The sequence below is a fragment of the Zalophus californianus genome, chromosome 6 (genome assembly GCF_009762305.2).
Source record: "Zalophus californianus isolate mZalCal1 chromosome 6, mZalCal1.pri.v2, whole genome shotgun sequence".
NCBI lineage: Eukaryota > Metazoa > Chordata > Mammalia > Carnivora > Otariidae > Zalophus > Zalophus californianus.
The window spans coordinates 50,197,094-50,214,271 of NC_045600.1; positions in this window are offsets into that span (position 1 = coordinate 50,197,094).

The following is a 17,178-nucleotide window of genomic DNA, read 5'->3' on the forward strand; positions in this document are numbered from 1 at the left end:
GGAATGGAAATAAATTACAGGGTTGGAATTGTGTGGTTCCCTGTTCTGCAAAGGTTCCTGAGCTTCCTGTGTGAGTTCGGACATAACAATTCTAGTGATGAGCATAAGACACGTAAGCTTTTGCTTCAGAACACACTGTCAAATGTCAAGCTCCATTCTTGTTCTGAGTTCTTGCTTCTCTCCTCAGTGTAAGAATAACATCTTTCTTGGATGGTTTTAAATAATGGATGATAAAATTATGTATATATTGTAGATGAATAGGATTGACTATGCAAAAGATTGACTCTAAACAGCAATAAAAATCCACCAGACACTCTAATTCCTATCCTAACATTGTGTATCTTGTGACCGTGGTAGGAATCAGTTAAAATCTTGTATAATCTAAAGAACCCACCTTTCAATTATTTATGATTCAGAATTTTTCCAGGGCACCTGTATCTGCCTTCCAAAATTGATAGAAAGCTGATAACATGCAAACTCCAAATAATATGTGCCTAATTACCTGGTTCTTGCAAAAGAAACTAGAAGGATCATATGACTCTAACTCCAAATCAGCTCTGATACTACTTAAATTACACTACAATTTTTACTTTGAGTGCTTATATAGCAAGACTTGCTTATCCAAAAAGTTGGACTTGGTGAAAAGTGTTTAGAATTCCTGGTTTTTTAATTACCCTTATTTCATCTGGTATATATTTTCAAAATTTATAGAAAAGCATCTGGGTCAGATTTTTCCAAGTGTAATTTGTATTGATGAGGGAATTTTTTTAATATTTAGGAAATTTTTTTCAAATAATACCTATTTTTTTGTGTCTTAGCAGAGACAACTGGGAAAAGAAAGAGCTAGCAATTCAAATCATTGAAACACTCAGGTTAAGAAATCCAGCGATTTACAAATTATTCCTGGTTATCAATAGTAAGGTCTTACTTGGGTGTTAGTCATTGAAAAAAAATTTTGTTGCTAACTTTGTGTTATTTTTCAAACATCATTACCAAGGTAGGACAAATCATTTATATCATGAATAGTCACATGGTCTTATGTAAGAAAGGTGAACAGATGTAAATGCAGGTGGATAGCAGAGGATTAAAAAGAAAATTCACCAATTCACCACGTTGGCATTTCTATCTAACAACCTTTCAACTACTTATGTAAATGTTCTTGGAACAGAAGGTGGTTTAAATTTGAGGAGGAAAAAAGCCACATGAAGATGGTTGCACTGTTTTTGAGAGAATTTGTTTTCCTCGCCAGGCTTACTCAGGAATAAAATGTTTCCTTCTAAATATGGAGGTTTTTAAAGGAAAAGAAAGGATCCTTTACAAGACGACTGGAGACAAAGAATAAAATACCACCATAAGAAGCAAAGTTATAGTGGGAGCAGATGACTGTGGGATAGAAAAGCAAGGAATGGAAGTGAATCGTAAGTTGTATAGAAGAATAAGAGAGTAGCCTATAAGAGAGAGAGGGCAGAAGGGGTGGAAATCAGGAAAAAATGAACCTGGAGGCCTATGTTGCAGGTGTAAGAAAACCTTAGAAATAGTGGCGATAATAGGACAGTGAGATATTTGTGGAAGCAGCATTTAAGCCCTCTGAAACAAGCCAAGAGGAAAGACTACAGATAAATCAAGACAGTTTTTGAGGGACCATACCACAGTCCCAGTGAGCAGCATTTGGAGGCCAAAATTTAACTCACCCCTGAGTACTTCTGTAATTGGATTTGGAATATTTGCAGTGGTAAATAGTCTACTAAAAATATTGATTGGAAGAATGGTGCAAAATGGAAAGCCCTAGGAATGTACAATATGACCCAAAAAACTGGGGCTTAAATTCCAGTTCCAGTTCCTAATAACAATGTGACCCTGGGCAAATTATTTCAACTTTATGCACCTCAATTTCCTTATCTGTGAAATGACATTTTAACTGTCTCATTCTGTTGTGAGTAAAATTATTAAGTCTAGTAAATTGAAATAATTAGAGATGCCCTATCTGGGCACTGCTTGGAGGAGAAATACTTACTCTTGAGGAAATATAATATTCCTTCAAATCAGTACTGTGTTGTCCATCACTGTAGATTTCATCTTCCCTCTTATTTCTTAAAATTAGGAAAGTTTAAATAAAATGATGGAAGGGACTGAATCTAATATCATTAGAGTATTTAAATTTGAGGAATAATTTTATCACAGAATTTAAAATAGATTTTTAGGAATGCTAGGCAAGAAACTAAGTCTTTATTCCTTTTATAGTTCAGACTATAATACAGCAATTTGCTCTTTTATTTTCTCTGTTTTATGCAGTATTCTTAAAAGGCAAGTGAGCATTAAAATCCTATTAAATAGTTGCATAATTAATTTTGAAGCTTATATCCCACTTTCTACTGTAAAACTTTTGGAATATAGTCCCTTAAAATAATTAGAAAAAGACATGTTTTTCCAAATTCATAAACCAAATGTTAACCTAATGAGTTTCTTAGGGTTTTGGTTTTCCTTTGAGTCATCAACATTGAATAATCAAGCTCAGAGATTTTCCTACAAGAGAAGTTACTTTTGTTTTTCTTTACTCACCACCCACTCCACAGCCCTTCCAGCTGAGAAAAGAAGAAACTTTAGAACATCTTCTATACTGTTTATTCATCCATAGTGGAATTTTGGTAATTCAGGAAAGGCACAGGTGAAAACTATTGGGTTGTGATATGATCAGATCTCTATTTTGGGGCTGTCACTCTTGGCAGTCCTTGGGATATATTACACTGGTGTAAAGATGGGTAAAAGGGGCCAGGAAAGAAATGACACAATAGCTCAGAAGGCAGACAGACTAAATCATGAGATCATTCAAAGCATGAGCAGCATGTTACTCAGCCTTGTATTTCCTTGTACACAATCAATATAACAGTTCTTGCATTAATGTAATTAAAGACTGAACTAGAACTACTTGAGTGGGATTGCAAAGAATCTGAGATTTAAGAAATGGTAGATTGCTTGCCAAGCAGCATCGGAAAAAACGATTGGCTCATCAAATGATAAGACAGTTGATTATGAAGCTTCAGGAACATATAACTAGGAGAATCAAGTGAATGAAGAGACCAAGTTTAAGAAAAAATGGAAAAGTAGGAGCAAGTTTGGGTATGGAGAATGAACTATTTTTACAGGTTGAATTTGAGGCACCAAGACATTGAATGGAAGTGTCTAGCACTGGGAATGGGGAAAAGATTAAGACTGCACAAATGTCCTTACAAAGTTAATTTATCTAGAGCTAGTTAGTGACTTAAGCTTCTTTGATCTGACTCAATGCTCTTGAACAATCTCCTCAAATGTCTTGGGATTAATTTCCCTGTTATCATGGTTAGTTTCAGACTACCAGTTCTTAAGAGAGAAGTTGAAAGAAAAATGGGAACTTATTCTCAAACAATGTAATGTGTGGATGGCCCTAAGCCACAGAACTTTCCCTTCTGTTTTCTTCTTGTACTACATCCAAAATATAAATATGATGTTCTTTTCCTGTTTGGCACTTTCAAATGTCTCACTCAAATATAAAAAACCCAACTCTACTGTATATTCCATTAGTGATTTTTATGAACTATAAAGGGTCCACTTTTCCCAAGTTTCTAACACTTGTACTTCCTCAATTACCCTTTATTAGTTAAAATAAATTATAGCAGCAATATCATTCTCGTGACTTCCCCTATTTTCTAAGATAATTTTCTCTGAAAGATGAGTCCTTTGATTTCTGCTTTTGCTACATGTAAATTCCAGTAGATACCTACTGTGCCGTACAGGATATTATTTAAGAACATCATCTTGGGAGCTAGATTGTCTGGGTTCAAACTTTGATTCCATCCTTTGCTTAGCAAGTTGGTACTAGAAATTATGCAACCTTCCAGAGTGTCAGTTTTTTCTTCTCTACCTGAGTATAGCAATAACTCTTATTCCATAAAGTTTTGTGCTGTATATCTTATGTTTGCCCACCAGATTCCCCTCTTTACTTATCCTTAATCTACTCTGTGCTTAGAGAGGCTTACTAATATGAACCAAATCATTGAGGTCTCTTGCCTTCTACCTTAGACCAGAGATGTAGATGGTGGGGGTGTGATGTAGGCACATTTATCTTCCTCTCTTTTTTCCAGGTTACTGTAGATTGGCTACAGTCACATATCAAAGACCACAGCTCCTGGTTGGCAACTCTCTTCATATAGTTACATATACCAAGTCCAAGCAACTCCATTTGCCCCTTCAGACCTAGAGAGGGTAAGTCCCCCCGCCATGCAAGCCCTTCATGAAGTAGATTCAACTATCCTTACATTACCCGTTCTGAGTATGCTATTACATTCCTGTTGGCACCCAGAAAGTAATTGAATGGATTAAATGAGGCAATATATGTCAAGTGCCTGGCACAGGGTAAGTTCTATACAAAGTGTTAGGTATTATTAGTATTCCTCGGTATCTAAAGTGCTTCTGACATAACTACAACTGTCATTTATGTAGAACGGATAAGTTTCTCAATGTTTAACATAAAATAAGTATTTTAATACTATAACCTGATGAGGTAGCTTCTATTATTATACTTTACCAACAGGGAAACCAAGGAACAGAGATACTAAGTCACTTGCCAAAGAATATACCCCTAGTACATGGGCAAACCAGAATTTAACTTGTGAGTCAGGCTTCAAAGTAATTTCTCTTAATGCTGTCTATTTTGTTCCATCTATATCCTCTATGGAGCCAGTAATTCTGCCAAGATCAGAGTGCTGGTTATAGCAACCCCCTCCCCATTTCCCGGTCACAAGTGGGAAATGCCCCACTAGTGGTCAAGCCCCAGAGATGGCCCTGGGATTCCTGTGCGATGAGAGTGGAGTCAGAACTCCCAACAAGTAACCCACAACACTGGGGAAGATGGATATTTACCCTTGGCTCTCTTTACCCACTGAAACACCTGTAAGCACAGAGAAGACCTCAGCCTGGGCAAGGGGCAATGTGGTCAGGTGTAACTTCTCCTCTTACCTTTCTTTTTTCTTTTTTTAAAAGATTTTATTTATTTGAGAGAGACAGAGAGCATAAGCAGGAGTAGGGGCAGAGGGAGAGGGACAAGCAGACTCCCTGCTGAGTGGGGAGCCTGATATGGGGCAACAGAGGGCAACCCAGAGGGACTGGGGTCAACATGGGGCTCAATCCCATAAGCCTGAGATCATGACCTGAGCCAAGTCAGACACTTAACCAACTGAGCCACCCAGCATCCCCTCCCCCGCTGCTTACCTTTCTAATGTAGTCTGTCTTGGTCTCTGTGTAACAGGAGGATGCTTCAGCCTCACCGCCATGTTCTAGGATTCTCTCAGTGGTATCCATGAATAGTTGTTCCTTGTTGTCCACCTAAAGGGGAGCCAATTGAGGAAAGAACAATGTCTCCCACCATGTTGATGATATCACTGCCTTCTGAGACAGTCATTCTGAAGTCTATTTTCACTCTGAGTGTCTTTAGTATCACTCTGTTCCTTTCTTCATTTATCTCCACACAAAAATAAACAAAAATACCTTTTTTTTGTTTCCATGCATCCTCAGAGTTGATATTTGGTATATTTATCTGATATAAAATTTCTTGACCAAATTCTAGATTATCATGGCTTCTAAAAAAACAGTTGACATGAATGTATTCATACATGCACAGTACACCAAAGAATAGAAGAAAGATTAAGAATTTTAAGCTCATGTTTTAGTGACGGAGCTTGAGCATGAACAAAACAAAAATCATATAACCTTAAATGGTGTTAGTACAGAAAAAAAGAGATAGTTATTGGGTTAATTCAAGCATCTTAGAGAAAAATATTGGAAAGAAATCTCCAAGTGCAGAGCACTTCTTGCCATTTCAAAATATTAAACACCATAACATGATTTCAGACATAACTCCAAAATTCAATTCTAATATCTTACTGCTTTGAAATAAGGAGTATCATTTAATTTTTATTGGATTTAAACAAGATATAATTATCAAATAATAGCATATATTTATAGTACATATTCAAAATGTTATTGATTCAAACGTATAATTATTTTATTTCCTAGGTTGATTTGTACTATATTTGTCTTAATAGTGTTGCTTTTTATGTTTTTCTCAAGTGGAAACAACTTGACATTTTAGACATGAAGGAATACTTGCTCTTGGGAAATAACACTTTCCTTAAAATATAATTGTTTATTTACTTTTAATTAAATATTTAATACACAGAGATTTATATCATTATAATCTTTAATGAAAATAAATGTCTATTAAAGGCCTACTATGTGCCAGGTATTTTGCTAGTTAGTGTCATAAGAATTAAAAATAAAGTTCGGGATCTGCTCCACAAAGCTTAACATCCAGTAGGGGAGATTAAATATAATAATAAAACATTTCACTAATGGAAGAATGAAATTCCCTGTGGGAAGCCCCAAAATGAGAGACCTGAATAGTGACTGAAAATTATCCTGGAAAGGTTAAAGGAGAATTAATCATTTGAGCTGTGTTTTTTTGTTTTGTTTTGTTTTAAAGATTTTATTTGTTTATTTTAGGGAAAGAGGGTGTGAGCAGGGGGAGAGAGAGAGAGAGAGAGAACCCTCAAGCAGACTCCCTGCTGAGCATGGACCCTGGGATCATGACCTGAGCCAAAATCAAGAGTCGGACACTTAACAGACTGAGCCACCCAGGCGGCGGTCATTTGATCTGTGTTTTTAAAGTTTTAAAAGATTTCAAAAGGGGAGAGCATGGGAATGAAATGAGAAGCAGTACAGTAAAGAGAACAGCTTAAGTTACAAGGGCATTGTCAAGGAAGTTAAGGGCACATTCAGCCGATCAAACTCCCCTTTTTCTGGAGTTTATGGTATACTAAGTGGAACAATGGAAAGGAAGCCACAAACAGTAGCGTGGTGACAAACCATCTAGATTCTTGAATGCTAGCCAAGAAGTTTAGGTTTCCTTGTTGAAAAACTGAGTGTTTCACCTTTAGAAAATGTGTAACCTCATCAGTGTGTAGAATAAATTGAGGGCAGGAGAAAATAGTGACAGAGAGACCAGTAAGAAGGCTGCAATAAGCTCTTGAATTCTTATAATGTCTTTGTGAAGGTAAAGTAGGGGAAATGTGTAAGAAACATTGATATGTCCTGTTCAAAGAGCCCCTAAGGACTGTATGGAATAGATTTGCAAATTCCCTCTCAATAAAGAAGTTGATTATTTGATCAGATGTCTTTCTACTTTTCATTCAAGAACCCTGATGAGTAGGGGGCAGAGCAAGATGGCAGAGGAGTAGGAGACCTAGATTTCATCTGGTCTCAGAAATTCAGCTGAATAGGGATCAAACCATACTGAACACCTACGAACTCAACAGGAAATTGAAGAGGAGAGTAGCAACAACTCTGAACAGAGAAGCAACCACTTACTGGAAGGTAGGACGTGCAGAGAAGTGAATCCAAGGCGATATTCGGGAGGATAGACGGTGGGGGAGGAGGCCTCCATCGGCCACTTCTGGCAAGTGATAGAGCCACGAGCACAAAATCGGAACTTTTAGAAGTCGGCTCCGCTGAGGGACGTCGCTCGCTCCAATGGCTAGCGGGGGGTGGAATCCTCCCGGGACAGTGTGGTCTCAGGACCCTTGGGGTCACAGAAAGACCGGGGGTGCCTGAGTGCAGCAAGGCTCCCAGGTATAGGAGCGGGGAAGCCGGCTGCGGAGATAGAGCCGAGGCGCGGGCTCTCAGCTCAGAGTTGCCATAAACTGTGATCCGGGGCCCAGTCGGGCCACTGCTCCTCCAGCAGGGACCCAACAAGCGGCAAAGCCGGGGAGACTCCCCTTTCTACCCCCGGAAGAGACGCGCGGGAACACACCACAGGGATCTGCTGGGTTTGGAGACTCCACACGGGGTTGGGTGCCAGAGACAAACACTTGGTCAGAGGCCGGGTGAGCACGGAGTGCGGCCGGAGACCAGGGAGACGGGAGTGACTGCTTTTCTCAGGGGGCGCACTGAGGAGCAGGGCCCCGAGTTCTCAACTCCTCCGGGTGGAGATTGGGAGGCCACCATTTTCACCCTGGCAGAGAGTGGGAGGCCACCATTTTCACCCTGGTCCTCCAAAGCTGTACCGAGAGCTTGCAGGGAACAAAAGCTCCCGAGAGCAAACCCGAGCAGCTTGCTTAGCCCGGACTGACAAGGGCAGGGCAATTCAGCCTCCGGCAAGGACATTTGGGAACCACGGCAACAGGCCCCTCCCTCAGAAGATCAGCACGAACAGCCCGCAAGCCAAGAACAAGTTTACCGATCAAGGAGAATGGGAGAACTCCAGCGCTAGGGGAATACTGCACATAGAATTCATGACTTTTTTTTTACCATGATTCATTAGTTCATCAAAGTTAATTTTTTAACTGTTTTTTTTATTTTTATTTTTCCCTTTTTAAACCAACATCTTATCAATCCCTTTTTAAAAAAAAAAATTTTTTTATTTTTCATTTTTAGAGTAATATTTAATCCCTTCATAGTAGTTACCTTTATTTTTGGCATATATATATAAGTTGTTCTCTCTTTAAAATTTTGAGATACAGTTTCTTCTAACTGATCAAAATATACCCTAAATCACTAGTATATGGCTTTGTTCTAGTCTCCTGCCTGATCACATTCTCTCCTTTTTTTTTTTTAAATCTTTCTTTTTTCAAACAACTTATCTTATCAATTCCTTTTATACAATCTTTTATAATTTTCATCTCTACAGTCATCTTCCATCCCTTCATTGTATCAACCCTTATTTTCTACATGTATGTCTTTCTTCCTTTAAAATTTTAGGAGGCACTTTTTTCTAACAGACCAAAATATGTCCAAAATCTAGTGTGTGGCACTGATCTATTCACTAGCCTGATCATATTTGATCATATTCTGCTTTTTTTGTATTGTTCTGTTTTTGTTTTTATCTTTTTTTTTCTCTTTCTTTTTCTTTCTTTCCCTTTCTCTTCCCCTGGTTTCAGGTCTTTTCTGATTTGTATAGAGTATATTTGCAGGGGACATTGTTATCCAGTTAGCATTTTGTTCTCTCATTTATCTGTTCTCCTCTGGACAAAATGACAAGATGAAAAAAATCACCTCAGCAAAAAGAACAAGAGGTATTACCATCTGCCAGGGACCTACTCAATATGGACATTAGTATGATGTCGGACCTAGAGTTCAGAATCATGACTTTAAAGATACAAGCTGGGCTTGAAAAAAGTATGGAAGTTATTAGAGAAACCCTTTCTGGAGAAATAAAAGAACTAAAATCTAACCAAGTTGAAATCAAAAAGGCTATTGATGAGGTGCAATCAAAAATGGGGGCACTAACTGCTAGGATAAATGAGGCAGAAGAGAGAATCAGTGATATAGAAGACCAAATGATGGAAAATAAAGAGGCTGAGAAAAAGAGAAACAACTACAGGATCACGAGGGCAGAATTCGAGAGATAAGCGATACGATAAGACGAAACAACATTAGAATAATTGGGATCCCAGAAGAAGAGGAAAGAGAGAGAGGGGCAGAAGGTATATTGGAGCAAATAATAGCAGAGGACTTCCCTAATGTGAGGAAGGAAACAGGCATCAAAATCCAGGAGGCACAGAGAACCCCTCTCAAAATCAATAATAATAGGTCAACACCCCAACATCTAATAGTAAAACTTACGAGTCTCAGAGACAAAGAGAAAATCCTGAAAGCAGCTTGGGAGAAGAAATATGTAACCTACAATGGTAGAAATATTAGATTGGCAACAGACCTATCCACAGAGACCTGGCAGGCCTGAAAGGAGTGGCAAGATATCTTCAGAGCACTAAACGGGAAAAATGCAGCCAAGAATACTATATCCAGCTAGGCTGTCATTGAAAATAGAAGGAGAGGTAAAAAGCTTCCAGAACAAACAAAAACTAAAGGAATTTGCAAACACGAAACCAGCCCTCCAAGAAATATTGAATGGGGTCCTCTAAGCAAAGAGAGAGCCTAAAAGCAGCATAGATCAAAAAGGAACACACACAATATACAGTCACAGTCACCTTACAGGCAACACAATGGCACTAAATTCATACCTATCAATAGTTACCCTGAATGTAAATGGGCTAAATGCCCCAATCAAAAGACACAGGCTATCAGATTGGATTAAAAAACAAGACCCATCCATATACTATCTGCAAGAGACTCATTTTAGACCCAAAGACACCCCACATTGAAAGTGAGGGGGTGGAAAACCATTTACCATGCTAATGGACACCAAAAGAAAGCTGGGGTGGCAATCCTTATATCAGAACAATTAGATTTTAAATCAAAGACTGTAATAAGAGATGAGGAAGGACACTATATCCTACTTAAAGGGTCTATCCAACAAGAAGATCTAACAATTGTAAATATCTATGCCCCTAACATGGGAGCAGCCAATTATATAAGGCAATTAATAACAAAAGTGAAGATACACATTGACAACAATACAATAATAGCGGGGGACTTTAACAGCCCCCCTCACGAAAATGGACAGATCATCTAAACAAAAGATCAACAAGGAAATAAAGACTTTAAATGACACACTGGACCAAATGGACTTCACAGATATATTCAGATCATTCCATCCCAAAGCAATGGAATACACATTCTTCTCTAGTGCCCATGGAACATTCTCCAGAATTGATCACATCCTAGGTCACAAATCAGGTCTCAACCGGTACCAAAATATTGGGGTTATTCCCTGCATAATTTCAGACCACAATGCTTTGAAACTAGAACTCAATCACAAGAGGAAAGTCGGAAAGAACTCAAATACATGGAGGCTAAAGAGCATCCTACTAAAGAATGAATGGGTCAACTAGGAAATTAAAGAAGAATTAAAAAAATTCATGGAAACCAATGAAAATGAAAACACAACTGTTCAAAATCTTTGGGATACAGGAAAGGCAGTCCTGAGAGGAATGTATATAGCAATACAAGACTTTCACAAGAAAAAAGAAAGTCTCAAATACACAACCTAACCCAACACCTAAAGGAGCTGGAGAAAGAACAGCAAATAAAGCCTAAACCCAGCAGGAGAAGAGAAATAATAAAGATCAGACCAGAAATCAATGAAATAGAAACCAAAAGAACAGTAGAACAGATCAACGAAACTAGGAGCTGGTTCTTTGAAAGAATTAACAAGATTGATAAACCCCTGGCCATACTTATCCAAAAGAAAAGGGAAATCACCCAAATCAACAAAATCATGAATGAAAGAGGAGAGATCATAACCAATACCAAAGAAATACAAACAATTATAAGAACATATTATGAGCAACACTATGCCAGCAAATTAGATAACCTGGAAGAAATGGGTGCATTCCTAGAGATGTATCAACTACCAAAACTGAACCAGGAAGAAATAGAAAACCTGAACAGACCTATAACCACTAAGGAAATGGAAGCAGTCATCAAAAATCTCCCAACAAACAAAGGCCCAGGGCCAGATGACTTCCCAGGGGAATTCTATCAGACATTTAAAGAAGAATTAATATCTGTTCTCCTGAAACTTTTCCAAAAAATTGAAATGGAAGGAAAACTTCCAAACTCATTTTATGAGGCCACCATTACCTTGATCCCCAAACCAGACAAAGACCCCATCAAAAAGGAGAATTACAGACCAATATCCTTGATGAACATGGATGCAAAAATTCTCACCAAAATACTAGCCAGTAGGATCCAACAGTACATTAAAAGGATTATTCACCACGACCAAGTGGGATTTATCCCTGGGCTGCAAGGCTGGTTCAACATCCGCAAATCAATCAACATGATACAATACATTAACAAAAGAAAGAACAAGAATCATATGATCCTCTCAATAGATGCAGAAAAAGCATTTGACAAAGTACAGCATCCTTTCTTGATCAAAACTCTTCAGAGTATAGGGATAGAAGGTACATACCTCATTATCATAAAAGCCATCTATGAAAAACCTACAGCGAATATCATTCTCAATGGGGAAAAGCTGAGAGCTTTTCCCCTAAGGTCAGGAACAAGGCAGGGATGTCCAATCTCACCACTGCTATTCAACATAGTATTAAGGTCCTAGCCACAGCACTCAGACAACAAAAAGAAATCAAAGGCATCCAAATTGGCAAAGAGGAAGTCAAACTCTCACTCTTTGCAGATGATATGATACTGTATGTGGAAAACCCAAAAGACTCCACCCCGAAACTGCTAGAACTCATACAGGAATTCAGTAAAGTAGCAGGCTATAAAATCAATGCACAGAAATTAGTGGCATTCCTATACACCAACAACAAGACAGAAGAGAGAGAAATCAAGGAGTCGATCCCATTTACAATTGCACCCAAAACCATAAGATACCTAGGAATAAATTTAACCAAAGAGGCAAAGGATCTGTACTCAGAAAACTATAAAATACTCATGAAAGAAATTGAAGAAGACACAAAGAAATGGAAAAACGTTCCATGCTCATGGATTGGAAGAACCAACATTGTGAAGATGTCAATGCTACCTAGAGCAATCTACACATTCAATGCAATCCCCATCAAAATACCATCCCCTTTTTTCAAAGAAATGGAACAAATAATCCTAAAATTTGTATGGAACCAGAAGAGACCCCGAATAGCCAGAGGAATATTCAAAAAGAAAAGCAAAGCTGGCGGCATCACAATTCCAGACTTCCAGCTCTATTACAAAGCTGTCATCATGAAGACAGTATGGTACTGGCACAAAAACAGACACATAGAACAATGGAACAGAATAGAGAGCCCAGAAATGGACCCTCAACTCTATGGTCAACTCATCTTTGACAAAGCAGGAAAGAATGTCCAGTCTCTTCAACAAATGGTGTTGGGAAAATTGGACAGCCACATGCAGAAGAATGAAACTGGAACATTTCCTTACACCACACACAAAAATAGACTCCAAATGGTTGAAAGACCTAAACGTGAGACAGGAGTCCATCCAAATCCTAAAGGAGAACACAGGTAGCAACCTCTTCAACCTCAGCCGCAGCAACTTCTTCCTAGAAACATCGCCAAAGGCAAGGGAAGCAAGGGCAAAAATGAACTATTGGGATTTCATCAAGATAAAAAGCTTTTGCACAGCAAAAGAAACAGTCCACAAAACCAAAAGACAACCGACAGAATGGGAGAAGATATTTGCAAATGACATATCAGATAAAGGGCTAGTATCCAAAGTCTATAAAGAACTTATCCAACTCAACACCCAAAGAACAAATAATCCAATCAAGAAATGGGCAGAAGACATGAACAGACATTTTTCCAAAGAAGACATCCAAATGGCCAACAGACACATGAAAAGTGCTCAACATCGCTCGGCATCAGGGAAATCCAAATCAAAACCTCAATGAGATACCACCTCACACCAGTCAGAATGGCTAAAATTAACAAGTCAGGAAACGACAGATTTGGTGGGGATGTGGAGAAAGGGGAACCCTCCTACACTGTTGGTGGGAATGCAAGCTGGTGCAACCCCTCTGGAAAACAGTATGGAGGTTCTTCAAACAGTTGAAAATAGAGCTACCCTACAATCTAGCAATTGCACTACTGGGTATTTACCACAAAGATACAAATGTAGGGATCTGAAGGGGTATGTGCACCCCGATGTTTATAGCAGCAATGTCCACAATAGCCAAACTGTGGAAAGAGCCAAGATGTCGATCGACAGATGAATGGATAAAGAAGAGGTGGTATATATACACAATGGAATATTATGCAGCCATCAAAAGGAATGAGATCTTGCCATTTGCAACGACATGGATGGAACTGGAGGGTGTTATGCTGAGTGAAATAAGTCAATCAGAGAAAGACATGTATCATATGACCTCACTGATATGAGGAAGTCTCAATCTCAGGAAACAAACTGAGTGTTGCTGGAGTGGTGGGGGGTGGGAGGGATGGGGTGGCTGGGTGATAGACATTGGGGAGGGTATGTGCTATGGTGAGCGCTGTGAATTGTGCAAAACTGTTGAATCAGAGATCTGTACTTCTGAAACAAATAATGCAACATATGTTAAGAAAATAGAAAAAGAAGATAGCAGGAGGGGAAGAATGAAGGGGAGTAAGTCAGAGGGGGACACGAACCATGAGAGACGATGGACTCTGAAAAACAAACTGAGGGTTCTAGAGGGGAGGAGGGTAGGGGGATGGTTTAGCCTGGTGATGGGTATTAAAGAGGGCACATTCTGCATGGAGCACTGAGTGTTATGCACAAACAATGAATCATGGGACACTACATCAAAACTAATGATGTAATATATGGTGATCAACATAACAATAAAAAAATTTAAAAAAAAAAAGAACCCTGATGAGTAATTAGTTTGTATTTACTAAGGCAAGATGAAGAAAAACTGAACAAGAAGTAGAGAACCGTGTTCTGGGAATAAAACAGTTTTAAGTAAAGGGACAGGTATTACAAAGAATAACTGTAATGGACTTCACTCAAGAACTGAAGAGCTCCCTGAAATGAGGAAAAGATGATACTATAGGAGGGACTGTGCATTTATGAATACTAACTCACCCTCGGGCATGAGAACACAGCAGCTTGGATGTTGCCTCTCAGACCCTCTGTATTTCTGCAGGACCAGCCCCTCACTTCTTGACAACCAACGTGATCTTGAGCCCACATGCCCTGCGTGAGCCCCACTGGCGGGTTAGAGTACTGTAAGCCTGCTCTCAACACCTATCTAAAGTTATTTTCCTGGACTTCCATCATCTTTCAGTACTGAAGGAGTTGGGGTTCTCATGATACCAGCAGACAGGAAGTTGAAAGTCTTGCTCTGGGCAGGTCTTACTGAGATACTCGGAGCAGAGCAAACCCACAACCCTTAAAACACAGAGAGCAGATAAACACGGTCTTTAGTATAGTTAAAGAGCAAGTGCGTTCTTGGCATTCAGACAAGTTTTTATTTCTTAGGAGGGGAGTATGTTTCAGGAGTTTAAAAACCTACTTTAAGAAAAAAAAAACACTAAAAGCTATAGTGCTATTGTGTATTTTCCATGCAAATTTTATAAAATCACCCAGCATTTTAATGTTTACAGAAAATTTGTTCTAATTTCTTTATATTCATAGTAATATGATATAGGCAGCTGTTTATTCATTAGAGACAGTTGGTTTATGATCAGTTTGGAAATAAATGTGAAAAACCATAGTTTTAACAATAACAAAAAAAAGAATATAACATAAAAATTAAATTTATGATAAATGCATACTATGGTTTCTTTTTTAAGTAACTTATTTTAATTAGTTGTTCACAGTACTGAGTATTTAACTTCCCTTTATTATAGAACTAGATAAAAAGAACATTTTCCATAATTTTGTAAATACTTTTTTCTTTCCAGCTATTATTTTTTTATTTATTTTTAACCCATGGATTAATTTTTACATACAATGTTGTATTAGTTTAAGGTGCACAACATAGTGATTCAAAAATTCTATCCATTACTCAGTGTTCAGCACAAGTGTAGTCACCATACAATGTTATTACAATATTATTGATTATATTCCCTATACTGTAATTTTTTTAATACTTTATTTATTTATTTGAGAAAGAGAGTAAGAGAGAGCATAAGCAGGGGGAGAGGGAGAAGGAGAGAGAAGCAGACTCCCCGCCGAGCAGGGAGCCTGATGCGGGGCTCGATCCCAGGACCCTGGGATCATGACCTGAGCCAAAGGAAGACGCTTAACTGACTGAGCCACCCAGGCACTCCTATGCTGTACTTTTTGTCTCCATGATTTCTTTATGTTATAACAGTAAGTTTGTACCTCTTAATCCCCTTTATCTATTTTGCCCATCCCCCTAGACCCTTTAACTTCTTATTCTTAAGTAAAAGTCTGACTATCCCCAATGGAGTTATTGTTCAAATACAATTTAGAATTCAAACACTTATTTCTTAAAAATAGTTGTAATGTTACTATTATCACCATTATCAAATTTAATTGCATATATTAAGACAGATGAAAATAACATGTCTCAAAAGATCACTCAAGTCAAAAAGTAGTCCCTCATTTGAAAAGAAAGATCAAGGGCGCCTGGGTGGCTCAGTCGTTAAGCGACTGCCTTCAGCTCAGGTCATGATCCTGGAGTCCTGGGATCGAGTCCCACATGGGGCTCCCTGCTTAGCAGGGAGTCTGCTTCTCCCTCTAACCCTCTTCCCTCTCGTGCTATCTCTCATTCTCTCCCTCTCAAATAAATAAAATCTAAAAAATAAATAAATAAATAAAAATCTTAAAAAAAATAGAAAAGAAAGATCAAGAAAGATCAATGTTTCTACCCACTAAAAGGGGTATGTCTGCTAAAATGATAGAAATGAAAGAACAATAATTTTTACATTGATTTTCATTCATCATTCTCAAATTTATAGGAATTTGAGAGTGGAAAATGGAAAATAGAAATTGTATGTAAACAATATAGATATAAGAAAAAAGAGTGTTTCCTAAAAAAGATTTATATACCTTACAGTAGAACCTATAATTTTTTTCAGAATCTTATACACCATACAAACATCCATACCTAATTAAAAACCTAAAAATAAAGTGATTCCTCAAGACCAGTATAAAAAACAAAAAAACTTCATATTTTGTATTTCTCATTCTCCAGTGATATATTTTAGGACACTAAAAGAATTTTATGAACATACATAATATAGCTCACCAAAATTCTTTGAACATTTAAAGGGATCATATTATTACATAAAGGAGAAGTCGTCAGTATGGCATTTTCAGGGGAAAGAGTTTACTTCCCACATTCTAATATAAGTATTCTTGGAAAATCCATCTATTAATTCAATTTTTTCAAAATGCTCTTGTATGAGTATGTCTAATATATGAGATTTATGTGATGTCACTTTCTAGAAATAGCTAGGAATGAAAAAGTAATATATGATTTTATTTTTAAGAGAAAAGTTAGAAAAAAGGTTAAATAATGATGTTTAAAAATAGCATAATGTGGCCACTAATAGTATATCTTACAAATTATGAGAGGATAAAATAGAAAAGAAAGTTAATACTTACAGTCAGAGAGGAAATGCAAGAAAATTAAAAAGTCAAATACATGAAACAAAATGACAGAAGGCCAAGAACAGTTATAGCAATGAATGTAAATATGTTCTTTTTAAAAAGAAAAGTTCTCTGATTGATCTAAATACTAAAGTTGTACACATTATTTAAGAGGCAGACCTTACCACT